This window comes from Monodelphis domestica, chromosome 1, assembly GCF_027887165.1.
Source record: "Monodelphis domestica isolate mMonDom1 chromosome 1, mMonDom1.pri, whole genome shotgun sequence".
NCBI lineage: Eukaryota > Metazoa > Chordata > Mammalia > Didelphimorphia > Didelphidae > Monodelphis > Monodelphis domestica.
The window spans coordinates 565,255,775-565,269,759 of NC_077227.1; the positions used below are offsets into that span (position 1 = coordinate 565,255,775).

General features: G+C 37.2%; 1 pseudogene; it reads left to right on the top strand.

The window, feature by feature from the left end:
• The first annotated feature begins 12,594 nt into the window (after positions 1 to 12,594).
• LOC130457286 (CBY1-interacting BAR domain-containing protein 1-like) lies at positions 12,595 to 13,396 on the top strand (annotated as a pseudogene).
• Positions 13,397 to 13,985: the final 589 nt, after the last annotated feature.

Sequence of the window (13,985 nt, forward strand, 5' to 3'; positions counted from 1 at the left end):
ACCCAAAACCCTACCACATGCTGTCTACAAGAAACACACAAGAGGCGGATACATACTTACAAGGTCAGAATTAAAGATTGGAGCAAGACCTATTGGGCCTCAACTGATAGAAAGAAGACAGGAGTTTCAATGTGTGAATCTTAAAACTACTCAGACTCTACTTCAGAAGATTTGATTAAGCTATTCCCCATTTTTAACAATGGAGGTACTTGATCAGGAATGTATTTGGAACTTTTAAAATTACTCCACCCTATTCAGACAGTGCCTTAGGGGAAGATAAAGTTATAAACTCTGGATTGAACAATGAAAAGTCCCTAACTCATATCTTATAGTAAAGCTAGAAATTAAGCTAGGTCTATTTTTAGATCTAATACAAAAAGGTGCTAAGTACCTATTAAAGGATAAATTAGTACCTAAAAACTCAAGCAACTTACAAAAGGCAAGCTTAACAAAAGAGGTGTGAAGTACTCAGAGGATTTTATCTAACCAGAGAAGGTGAGAACAAAAGAAGATGAGAACTAAGAATGGGTAGTCCTAGGAAAAAGTGTCTACTGTGAATGGTAGAAGTGAAAATTTAGGGGAGGTTACTTACATAAGAGAAAATTTCTTTAAAAGGAGAAGTCAGTTTGGACAATGGAATGTAGTTTGGAGTTAGTTGGAGTTCGGAGTTGAAGTAAGGATATTTTGAATGGAGTTTGCAATTGAACCCAGCCTGGAGATGATCTTGCGGTGAGTGATAAAGACTGACTAGCTCTCCCTTAGGCTCAGGCCTAGGCCATTTTGACCTAGGCCCTTTTCTACTACTTGGCTATTCTCTCTCTCTTTCTCTCTCTCTCTCCTTCCCTAATTCCTTAATTTATATTAATTAAAATCTCCATAAATCCCCAGCTGACTTGGGTATTTTTGAATATTTGGGAATTTCCCATGGTAACCACTTATTTATATTTTTAGTCAAAACACTAAAAATGATCTTTACCAGTTTGGCCAAAACATTAACAGTTTTGGCATTTACAGTTTTTAACATTCACAAATCATGATATCTGACAAAGGCAAAATAAAAATAGACCTGATTAAAAGGGATAGGGAAGATAAATACATCCTGATAAAAGGGAGTATAGATAATGAGGAAATATCACTAATCAACATGTATACACCAAATGGTATAGCACCCAAATTTCTAATGTAAAAACTAGTAGAATTGAAGGAGGAAATAAATAGTAAAACTATACTAGTGGGAGACCTGAAACTACCACTATCAAATTTAGATAAATCAAATAAAAAAATAATAAAGAGGTAAAAGAGGTGAATGAAATCTTAGAAAAATTAGAGTTAATAGACATATGGAGAAAAATAAATAGGGACAAAAAGGAATACACCTTTTTCTCAGCACCACATGTCACATTCACAAAAACAGATCATACACTACTTCATAAAAAACATGGCATACAAATGCAGAAAAGCAGAAATAATAAATGCAAACTTTTCAGATCATAGGGCAATAAAAATATTGATCAGTAAGGGTACATGGAGAACCAAATCAAAAATTTAATTGGAAATTAAACAATATGATCCTCCAAAATCAGTTAGAGAAAAAATCATGGAAACAATTAATAATTTCATTGAAGAAAATGACAATGATGAGAACTCCTTTCAAAATCTATGGGATGGAGCCAAAGTAGTACTCAGTAGAAAATTTATATCCTTGAGTTCATATATTAAAAAATTAGGGAGGGTTGAGGTCAATGATTTGGACATGCAAATCAAAAAACTTGAAAGTGAACAAATTAAAAATCTCCAGAAGAAAACCAAATTAGAGATCCTAAATAATAAGGGAGAAATTAATAAAATTGAAAGTGATAGAAATATTGAACTAATAAATAAGACTAGAAGCTGGTATTTTGAAAAAACAAACAAAATAGACAAAGTACTGGTCAATCTAATAAGAAAAAAGGAAAGAAGAAAATGAAATTAACAGTGTCATAGAAGAAAAGGGAGAACTCACCTCCAATGAAGAGGAAATTAAGTCAATCATCAAAAAATATTTTGCCCAATTATGTGGCAATAAACATGCCAATCTAGGTGATATGGATGAATACTTACAAAAATACAAATTGCCTAGACTAAAAGAAGAAATAAATTACCTAAACAATGCCATATCAGAAAAAGAAATGGAACAAGCCATCAAAGAACTCCCTAAGAAAAAATTCCCAGGGCCTGATGGATTCACAAGTGAATTCTATCAAACATTCAAAGAACAGCTAATCCCAATACTATACAAACTATTTGACATAATAAGAAAAGAGGGAGTTCTACCAAATTCCTTTTATGACACAAATATGGTACTGAGTCCAAAGGCAGGCAGGTCAAAAACGGAGAAAGAAAACTACAGACCAATCTCCTTAATGAACATAGATGCAAAAATCTTAAATAAGATACTAGCAAAAAGACTCCAGCAAGTGATCAGGAGGGTTATTCACTATGATCGGGTGGGAATTACCAGGAATGCAAGGAGGGTTCAATATCAGGAAAACCATCCACATAATTGACCATATCAACAAGCAAACTGACAAAAATCACATGATTATCTCAATAGATACAGAAAAAGCCTTTGACAAAATACAACACTCATTCCTATTGAAAACTCTAGAAAGTATAGGAATAGAAGGGTCTTTCCTAAAAATAATAAACAGTATCTCTCTAAAACCATCAGCCCACATCATCTGCAATGGGGATAAACTAGATGCATTCCCAATAAGATCAGAAGTGAAACAAGGATACCCATTTTCACCTTTATCATTTAACATTGTACTAGAAACACTAGCAGTAGCAATTAGAGAAGAAAAAGAAATTGAAGGTATTAAAATTTGCAATGAAGAGACCAAACTATCACTCTTTGCAGATGATATGATGGTCTACTTAAAGAATCCTAGAGAATCAACTAAAAAGCTAGTGGAAATAATCAACAACTTTAGCAAAGTTGCAGGATACAAAATAAACCCACATAAGTCATCAGCATTTCTATTTTTCTCCAACATATCTCAGCAGCAAGAATTAGAAAGAGAAATTCCATTTAGAATCACCTTAGACAATATAAAATACTTAGGACTCTATCTGCCAAGACAAACACATGAACTATATGAACACAACTACAAAACACTTTCCATACAACTAAAACTAGATATGAGCAATTGGAGAAACATTGATCGCTCATGGGCAGGAGAAGCTAACATAATAAAAATTACCATCCTACCCAAACTTATCTATTTATTTAGGGCCATACCCATCAAACTTCTCTTATAATCAGAGAAATGCAAATCAAAACAACTCTGAGGTATCACCTCACACCTAGCAGATTAGCTAATCTGACAGCAAAGGAAAGTAATGAATGTTGGAGGGGATGTGGCAAAGTTGGGACATTAATACATTGCTGGTGGAGTTGTGAATTGATCCAACCATTCTGGAGGGCAATATGCCCAAAGAGCGATAAAAGACTGTCTGCCTTTTGACCCTGCCATAGCACTGCTGGGTTTGTACCCCAAAGAGATAATAAGGAAAAATACTTGTAACAAAATATTCATATCTGTGCTCTTTGTGGTGGCAAAAAAATGGAAAATGAGGGGATGCCCTTCAATTGGGGAATGGCTGAACAAATTATGGTATATGTTGGTGATGGAATACTATTGTGCTCAAAAAAAATAATAAAGTGGAGGAATTCCATGGGAACTGGAACAACCTCCAGGAAGTGATACAGAGCGAAAGGAGAGCCAGGAGAACATTGTACACAGAGACTGATACACTGTGGTACAATAGAATGTAATGGGCTCCTTCATTAGTGGCAATGAAGTGATCCTGAACAACCCGGAGGGATCTATGAGAAAGAACACTATCCACATTCAGAGGAAAAACTGTGGGAGTAAAAACACCAAAGAAAAAACAACTGCTTGATTACATGGGTCAAGGGGGATACGATTGGGGATGTAGACTCTAAATGAACATCCTAGTGCAAATACCAACAATATGGACATTTCCATATTGTTTCTGATCATATTCCATTCTGATCAAAGACACATGTAATAACCCAGTGGAACTATGCCTCCACTATGGGAGGGGAGGGAGGAATAGAAAAAGATTTTTCTAACCAGGGAATAATGTAAAATTGACCAAATTTTTTTTAAAAAAAAAGAATAGTTTAATACCTTCCAGACACCTCAAAAATTATCCATAAGGTATTATCAATGATAAGAGAGCCATAAGACTTCAAATCTGGAAAACCTAAGAGACCTTAGTTCAAATCCTTGGACATTTTACTAGCTGTGTGACCCAAGGTAAGTTACTTAACCTCTCCTGGTCTCAATTTCTTTCATTATAAACTGAGAATATTTGTACATGATAACTTTGAAGATTTGTTCTAGCTCTAATTACATGACACTTAGGAAAACCCTTTCAGTGTTGAGGGGGCATCATTGTCATTAAGATGATAACATAATAATGGCTCGTGAAAGGTAGATTAGAGAGCTGTTTTACAATTTCTCCTTATGTAAGTTTACTCACTACTATCAATCATTCTACAAGAGAAGTTCTCTTTATGGATTTGCTACCCTCTCCTACTGTTTCCATCCACTAGCATCTCTAGAGCTCTTTTCCAGTAGAAATTATTAGAGGTTCTGAATTGTGCCTTTAACTATAGCATCTGTTTGAGCTTGTTCCTCACTAGTCCCATAATGTATATATAATATGTAGGAAAAACAAGGATCCAAAGCTACATACCAGGTCAGATTTCAAAATATCAGCAGAGCTTATTAGACTCCATCTTGCCCCGGGACAGATTCTCTTCATGCTCTTCCAAATCAAGGATCATAGCAGAAACAAATACAACTCTCAGAGGAATATGCATACTTATGTATCTACCACAGAATACCAGTGATCCATATTTGGAGGAATCTGCATAGAGCCATTCACATAGACTCACAGACTCTGAACTGCTCATGCTCTCTGAATCTGTACTCTTATCAATACTTTCACCAGAGATTTCTGTCAGTTGGGGAATAGCTGAACAAGTTGTGGAATGTGATTTTAATGGAATACTATTGGGCTCTAAGAAATGACAAGCAAGATGGTTTCAGAAGATCCTGGAAAGACAAACATGAACGAATGCAAGGTGAAGTGAGCAGAATGAGGAGAATACTGTACAACATAACAGTTATATCGTATGATCTTCTACTGTGAATGACTTATTCTTAGCAATACAATGATCCAAAATAATTTCAAAGAACTCATGGAAAAATGCTATCCACCTCCAGAGAAAGAATTAATGGAATCTGAATGCAGATCAAAGCATAATATTTTTCACTTTTTTTTCTTTGTGAGTTTATAACATAACCATCTCAGGAGGCAGGAGGAAAGGGAGGGATGGGTCTCAAAATTTTAGAAAACAAATGTTAACGGGGGCAGCTAGGTGCCTCAGTAGATTGAAAGCCAGGTCTAGAGCAGGAGGTTATAGGTTTAAATCTGACCTCAGACACTTCCCAGCTGTGTGACCCTGGGTAAATCACTAGACCATTTTTATACCTTATAATTAATACACAATGATGATTCTAAGATAGAAGATAAGGGTGTTTTAAGAAAAAGAAATGTTAAAAAATTTCTTTTACATGTAATTGGGAAAAATTAAGTTATTTTTAAAAACATTTCCACCAGAATATTGCTTCTTGATCCATATTCCATTCTTCATGGACCACTCTACATACCCAAGGGTTCAACCTCCTTATTCCCACCATGCTAAAAAATTGATGACCAGTATCAAAAGGACATCTAGATACTACCTAAATGGCCAGAGAAATTGACAATATTACCAACAGGAATAGGAAACCATATGATAATAGCACCTTCCTTGTTTGTTTATTTTTTTCATATTAGGTTTGCCCAGGATCAACACCTTAGGAGGTGAAGATGTGGACAAATTTCAGGCTTTACTATTGATAAGGAGAAACTTCTATAGACTTTACTTCATCTACTGACACCATGCCTGGTTATCTCACAATTCTAATGTAGGGGAGGATGAATTTGATTTCTTCTTCCCAATTCAGTTGAAATAATCACAGGATACAATCCAAATGAAGAGATATTTATGTGTTAATATGTTCTACTTGGTGATTAAGTGTTCTTTTTCTCTGTCTCTCTCCCTTTGTCTCTCCCTCTCTTTCTTTCAGTCTCTCTTCTCCCTCTTTCTCCCTGTCTTTGTCTTTCTTTCACTCCCTCTCTCTCTCTGTCTTTCTGCTTCTGTTTTTGTGATTGTGTCTGTCTGTCTCTCTGTCTCTGTCTCTCTCTGACTGAAGGAAGAGGCAAAGTAAATGGGTGCTGGGCTGAAAATTTCCCATAACTCTTGGGATTTCTGGAGTAGCAAAGGTTGGAAAGTTGAAGCCAACAATCAGGAAGGAACTAAGCTTCTTATTTCTGGAAAGAAGAGAGGAATTTCTCTCCTCCTACCCACTTCTCCATTAGCCATGGTGTCTGTCAGGAGAGTTATATAGAAGACACCCTTTTGTAACTGAAGAGTATATCTGAAGGATTTCAAGAATAATTCAAGGAGAAGAGACATGAATTTCAAATAGACATACAGAAAGGCAATCAATTGAATATAGAAACAGCTTCTTAGAGGGGGACTTTTGGCAGCAGGAAAAAAAGAGGGCCAGTCCTGAACTAAAAAGAAAGTAAGTTTTGGCAATAGATAGTTGAATTTTGTGAAGACTAGCTAGGAAGAAAAAGACTTTAAGACCCAGTTGTAGAAGGAATGGGAAGAGGCAAGGCCATATATTACCTACACTATGTTGTCAATCTGCTCTTTTGCATCCTAATGAATTCAAGTTAACAAGCCTGCATAAACTACATCACAAGATGCCAAAAGAACTAAGCTACAATGCTTCATCATGCTAAGAGACATTTCAAAATTACTCGAGAAGACAAAAGGAGCTATAGAAATGGAAACAGCAAATTTCCCCTCAACTCTCAAAAAATCATCAAGGGTGGAATCAAAGGATCATAAATCTAGAGATGGAAGAAACTTCAAAGGCTATCTATATAATCCAACACCTTCATTTTACAGATGAGGAAACTGAGGTCCAGAGAATTTAACTGACTTAACATGTCAACACAAGTAGCAAATGTTTGGAAAACTGGATTTTGAATCCAGATTTGAATCCAGGAGTTCAGACTCCAAAGCCAACAGTGTTTCTTCTAAAATAATTCAACTGAGCAAGCATTTATAAACATTCAGGTACTATGCTTGATGCTGAAGATACAAAGACAAAAACTAATATAGTTCTTGCCTTGAAGGAACTTCCTTTATAATAGGAGGAATGACCAGTTCTTAGAAAGTTAAAGAAAAATTACATATAAAGTAATTTTGGGAGGACAGCACAGTTATAATGTGAAAAACAATTTGTTAGCAGAACAGTATTTCCAGAGAATACAACAGAAAGGTCTGTCATAGTCATATGGTAGCTAAAATTTAAGAAGAATGCTAAATGACTTTGCATGCTACTAGCCATTTTTCCTTTACAGGAAGAAAAATGTATGACTGGGGTAAAAAATGAACCTTACAGCAAAGCATAACCAATAGATACATCTGGCACTCTACTGGAATCCCCTCACTGGCCAGAGAACAAGAAGGCTCCCTGGGGAAGATTTAAGAGAGAAGCTAGAAAATAGTTACATGGGATAAGTAGGCATGGATGGACTGTGATATAAAATTTTTACATAAGCATCAATGAGATCACCAATCCATGACTGGCGTGGTGAAGCTACATTGTTGATTCCACTGATGAGAGGCACTGACCAATCAGTAAATAAATTACTAAGAAACTATTTTATTTTAATGAAGCAACAAAAACAAAATTAATAACTAAGAAGATTAATTTTCCTGCTTATAAGGAAGCTATAAGTGGGTTTAGAATTAAGACACTTACAAATCATATAAGCATTCCATCCCTATGGGAGGCAGGGATGGAAATGCCTTTGTTCGTATTCATCTCAATGATTCTAACTAACCCCTTGACTAAACATCTGATAGAAATAAAGGTCTACAGAGGAAGTTTAATAATACCATCATTGACACAAGAGTACAAAATCCAATCCTTTAGAGAATGAATGTGCCCACAAAAAAATTTGTGATTTTCTCTAAGGTATATATTGACAGAAGAGATTATGGGGAAATGCTTTGGGGAAGTTTATTTGCCAGTATCTTATACAGAACTACCAGATCATCATGTAGCCTTAACCACAAAAACCCAATCCTGCCACGTCACCTTCACTGAGCAGCATCCCATTCTCAAGCCAAGGCCTTATGTCAGAAACTCTGCTGAGGAGGAAAACTAGCACTGGCTACCATGGGTCACTATTCCATAATATGATACTAAAGGAAAATCACCATAATCACATGATATCTACCCAAATACCTAGAAATATGCCCAAGTCAACTCTCTATAACATGAGCCTCTACTCCTGGGTCACAGTGTCCTGCAGGACAAAGTTTTCCTATGAATGATAGGAAAAGTACCAATAGAATTACCTAGATCAATAATTTTCTTGTCCATCTTAGAGGAGTTCCATTAAATTGAGTTCTGAAATCTGAAATTGGGACCTACATCATTACTTCAAAAATACACTAGGGGGCAGCTGGGTAGCTCAGTGGATTGAGAGTCAGGTCTAGAGAAGGGAGGTCCTAGGTTCAAATATGGCCTCAGACACTTCCCAGCTGTGTGACCCTGGGCAAGTCACTTAAATCCCACTGCCTAGCCCTTCCACTCTTCTGCCTTGGAGCCAATACACAGTATTGATTCCAAGACTGGAAGGTAAGGGTTTAAAAAATAATACACCAAAGAAGGCAAATCCTATCATGACTTTGGGGGTCATGTCCCACTTAGACACCCAGTAGTAGAGGAATGGAAGTTCTTGAGTGGTTTCATTAAACTTTGTGGAAAGATTGAATTGCATTGGCCAAATTACTATAGATCAGAACTTATAATATGGAAAAGAGACACTATGAAAGATTTGTAGCTTGCTGGTCCTCTCTGTCTACTCTTTTAAAGAAAAGAACTTCTGGAGGTAACTGGGTGGCTCAGTGGATTGAAAGCGAGGCCTAGAGGCAGGAGGTCATGGGTTCAAATCTGGACTCAGACACTTCCTAGCTGTGTGACCCTGGGCAAGTCACTTAACCCCCATTGCCTCACCCTACTTGGTGAAATTTTTCTGAGTTTGAGTGGCCAGAGGGCAAATTCAAGCTGTCTGTGAGTGCCCCCCTCCCCTTCACATGACCAGAGAAAGTGCTTGCTTTGGGGGGCTGGACAAAAAGGCCCTCCACTACGTACAAGTGCCAAGTCTTTGCCAACACTGGCTTAGCCCTTACTGCTCTTCTGCCTTGCAACCAATATAAAATATATAAATATAAAAGAAAGAAAGAAAGAAAGAAAGAAAGAAAGAAAGAAAGAAAGAAAGAAAGAAAGAAAGAAAGAAAGAAAGAAAGAAGAAAGAAAGAAAGAAAGAAAGAAAGAAAGAAAGAAAGAAAGAAAGAAAGAAAGAAAGAAAGAAAGAAAGAAAGAAAGAAAGAAAGAAAGAAAGAGAGAAAGAGAGAAAGAGAGAAAGAGAGAAAGAGAGAAAGAGAGAGAGAGAGAGAGAGAGAGAGAGAGAGAGAGAGAGAGAGAGAGAGAGAGAGAGAGAGAGAGAGAGAGAGAGAGGGAGGGAGGGAGGGAGGGAGGGAGGGAGGGAGGGAGGGAGGGGGAGAGGGAGAGGGAGAGGGAGAGGGAGAGGGAGAGAGGGAGGGAGGGAGGGAGGGAGGGAGGAAGGCAGGCAGGCAGGATATAATATAATATAATACCTAATTTATAAAAATATAAATATAAATACCTAAAAAAACAGAGCAGTAGAAATAGAGTTCTCAGTAAAGCAGGACATTTTACTCCTCAAACAACCCACTCTTAGAAGCTATAATTTCGTTTAAGATTCAAATCAAATACCTGTCCAAGAAGTCTTTCCTAATAATGTGAGCTGCTAATATCTCCCCAAATTTACTTTGTATCTATGTAAGGCATTGCCCTCTTCATAGGTGAACAGTGTGATGCTGAAAGTGAAATTTTATATAAGTGAGAAAAGGTTGGAATCCACTTGTGAAGGATGTAAATTTAATCCTGTTGGCATCCCTGCCATAAATATCTCCCCACTCCAGTTCATCCTCCACTAAGAAATCTTTCTAAAGCACAGGTCTGACCACATCACCATTGCCCCTACTCATTAATATCCAGTGGCAACCTATCACACCTTGGATCAAACACAAACCCCTCTTTTGGCCTTCAAAGCCCTTCATAATCTCAATGCCTCCACCCCTGGTGTTTTTCCAGTCTTCTTACACATTATACCACCCTCCTCAACTCCTACACATATTCTGTGTCCCAGTGACACTGGCCCTCTTGTTGTTCCTTCAACAAGCTACTCAATCTCTCCTCTCTGAAATATTTCCACTGACTGTGTCCCCCAAGCCTAGAATTCTCTCTCTCCTCAAATCCATCTCCTGACATCACTACCTTCCTTCAAGTCCCAGACAAAATTCCACTTTGCACAGGAAGCCTTTCCTAATCCCTCTTAATTCTAGTGACTTCCCTCTGTGAATTATCTCCAGTTTTTTCCTGTAGATACTGTTTGCATGATTCTCCCCAATTAGAGTATAAGCTCCTTCAGAGCAATAATTGGCTTTTCTTTTTTTGCACATATACAGCACTTAACATTTGTCTGACTGACAGCAGCTAAGTGATAAATATTTACTTAGTGGCTAGATTTATTATAAAATGGCTTGCTCATATTCATGTTCACAAAGGTGGCTAGCAACAAGATACGTGATGAAACTGAGGTTTTCTAAGTCTTGGCTGGTACACCTTCTAATTCCCCACAAGTATATCAAATGAAATTTCACTTCAAAATACCTAGAGAGAAGGGTGAGAGTAATAAACAGAAGGAAAACTATTTTATAGCTTAAGAGAACACACCTGGTAAAAAATCTCTTGTCCATGTGCACTGCCATTGTGCTTATATGCTATGTTACAATAATACTAACTTGTATTTGAGAGGGGATAGGGAGGTGGAGCGATCATCTATTCAATAAAATCTTATTGATTTTATTTGCTCTAAGGTTCATCCTCTGTTTGTGAAGAGTCCCAGGGTCACCCTGAAATGAAATCTTGACTTGTGCATGAATTGGATTTAAGTGAGGCAGAGCTGCACAAGGTCATCAGCCTCACTCTCTCTTCTAACATCATCAAAGTCCAGTGGCAAGGCAAAAGTCAAGATAACGGGTGATGGCTCAGGATGTAGTTGATGGTCCTGACTTCTCAGTACTCCACAGTGTCTGCTCCACCACCACTGTGGCTGCTAGAATAAATTTTTCTATAAGTCCCCTTCCACCAGGGGATGTCTCCTCATGCTGAGAGTAGACACCCCAAAATCACTGATGAGTTGGAGGCCTGTCAGTTACCCTCAACTTAGTTTAGTCCACCTAACAAGATAGTTTATCAGAGTGTGGCCATGATGCGTGCTACAGCTTCCTGTAGCACCAGTTGAGAGCAAGGTGGCAAGTAAACCCCAAAGGAAAAAAGCAGACCTGAAAAGGGCCCAGCAAGCCCTCACAGCAGAGGTACTACCCTGCCCTGAACACCCTTGAATACCCTGAAGCAAACCGTTGGGGTCACTCACTAAGCCACTTCACATTCACCAACACATATAGAAGCATTTTTGCTTTAGAAACAGTATTGAAGATTGCCCTTGCCTCTTTTCTACGCTGAATTTTTATCAGGATTTCATGCTAATAGTAATGCAGAGATGTTTTTCCATCATAAACTGTAACAACAGCTTTATCTCAAGCAAGAATTCTTGTTTTTATCAATTACTTCAACAACTCAAGTCATTGGGGGAAAATGTGTCTTTTCATTTGGCTTCTCAGGTGCTAATCAATTGCTAATTATCTTTACCCATATCGACCTTCCCCTGCTGTTTTTGCCACATAGATTAATGAATGACATTATGAAGGGCCCAATATCACACATGGGGAGAAATGGATTGATTCATGCATTATTCACTACACAGAAACACATGTACTTTTATGGAGACTTTGACAGATCTCAGAGGGAAGCACTAGGGAGGGAGGCAATCAAACAAGCAAAGACAAGAACCCGGGATAGGCAAATGATTTACAAGAACTTTACAGGAATAAACCAATCTATGCATAAACTCAGAAGCTTAATGGGAAAATACAAAGAGAAAAGGCAGGATCAGTGAATGCCCCTGAGGGAATGCCTTACTAAATAACAGGGCAAGGAATCTAGGACTTGCATGGAGAAATGACAGCCATCTGTACTTGAGCACAGTAGCCATTGGATGCTTGTGGCTCCTGTTCGGATTTAGAGCTTTTTTCAGTCATAACAAAGGAATGAAAACAAAGTCGGTAAAAACTATCATTAGTGTCTTCCTACCTCCATTTTGGGCAGCTAGGTGGTACAGTGGATAGAGTCCAGTTTTCCAGGCTCCCATCTTGCCATGTGCCATAAGGGCTTGATGTTTGGGTTGGTTAAGCTGGGCCAGATCTTTGAGGGGTACTCAGGTAAAATAGCCCCAGCCAAGAGACAACCTGACCCCCTGGTGAATGAAATCAGTGCCGATATTGCACCAAGACATCCAACCAGAAAGCACTGCCTGGAGGACTTTGCTAATGAGACTGCCAAATTTCAGAATTATAGGCAAGCAGAAGTTGAAAGACTTGAAGACAAAATAGTTGAACCATTGAAAATTTATGGAACTATTGTGAAAATGAAACAGCTCCCCATTAAAGGGTACTTCATCAGAAAGTAAATATGTCTACAGAATGATCTCAAAGCAACTCTCAGTAAAGAAGGGAGACACTAAGCAGTAACCTAGAAAAGACTTGTCAGAGGAATTGATCAGATCATAGGCAGAAATTGAATTACAGAGAACTACAACAGATGCCACTGAAAAGTTGGTGGCTAGAGGAAACAATTGACACTTCTGAAAAGCAAAAAATAAAGGGCATAAAGAATATACTTTCAGGATTTATAACTATTGAAATGCTATTTCAGGGTAAAGCTTTCAAAGTCTATACTGATGCCTACCAAAACATACAGAAGATGGAGATCTAGTTATTTTTCTGAGCTCCTTCTATCCACCTGACTATTCAACTCCTTTAGATATTGTTCCAACAAATACAAAATCCCCTATCCACAAATCTACTTCTGCCAAGTATATATGAATATCTGGAATAGGACAGCAGATGCCCATCACTTGGAAATATTGGCAAGATGATGATGATGAAGAACTAGTAGTGACAGAGGAAGAAAATTAATTTTATATATCCTTTTAACAGGGTCTCTTCAAATCATCCACTTCAACTTATTAGACTATTAAATATTGGATTGTCAATTATTAAAATAAAAAAACTAGGCACAAAAGTACCAGTACACACACACACACACACACACACACACACACACACACACACATATATATATATATATATATATATATATACCATTAGCATAGTTCAAAGAACATAACTTTTTTTACAAGTAAATTATCTTTTAGGAATTATTCTCAGAGTAGAATGTGATTAAAGGAAATTTCTGTAGCCCAAAATTAATTAGCTAAATTAAAATGTAAAGCATACCATTAGTTTCATTCTTTTACCCAGAGTTATGGTATGTTTAAATTTCATCTAAAGATTTAAAGAATTTCAAAATAATTATCCTGACAGCTATCTTTCAGATGTTTTCATATGATATGGATAAATGAGACAATGGACAAAACAACTGTCACTTTCTCTTGGTTCTCTATGTAGCTAATAGTTTCTGTGTCTTCATTTAAAAAAAAACTACCAGTTTAAATTCCTTCAGAATCATTCTGACAAATTTCATTTCATAAAGTACTTATATGGA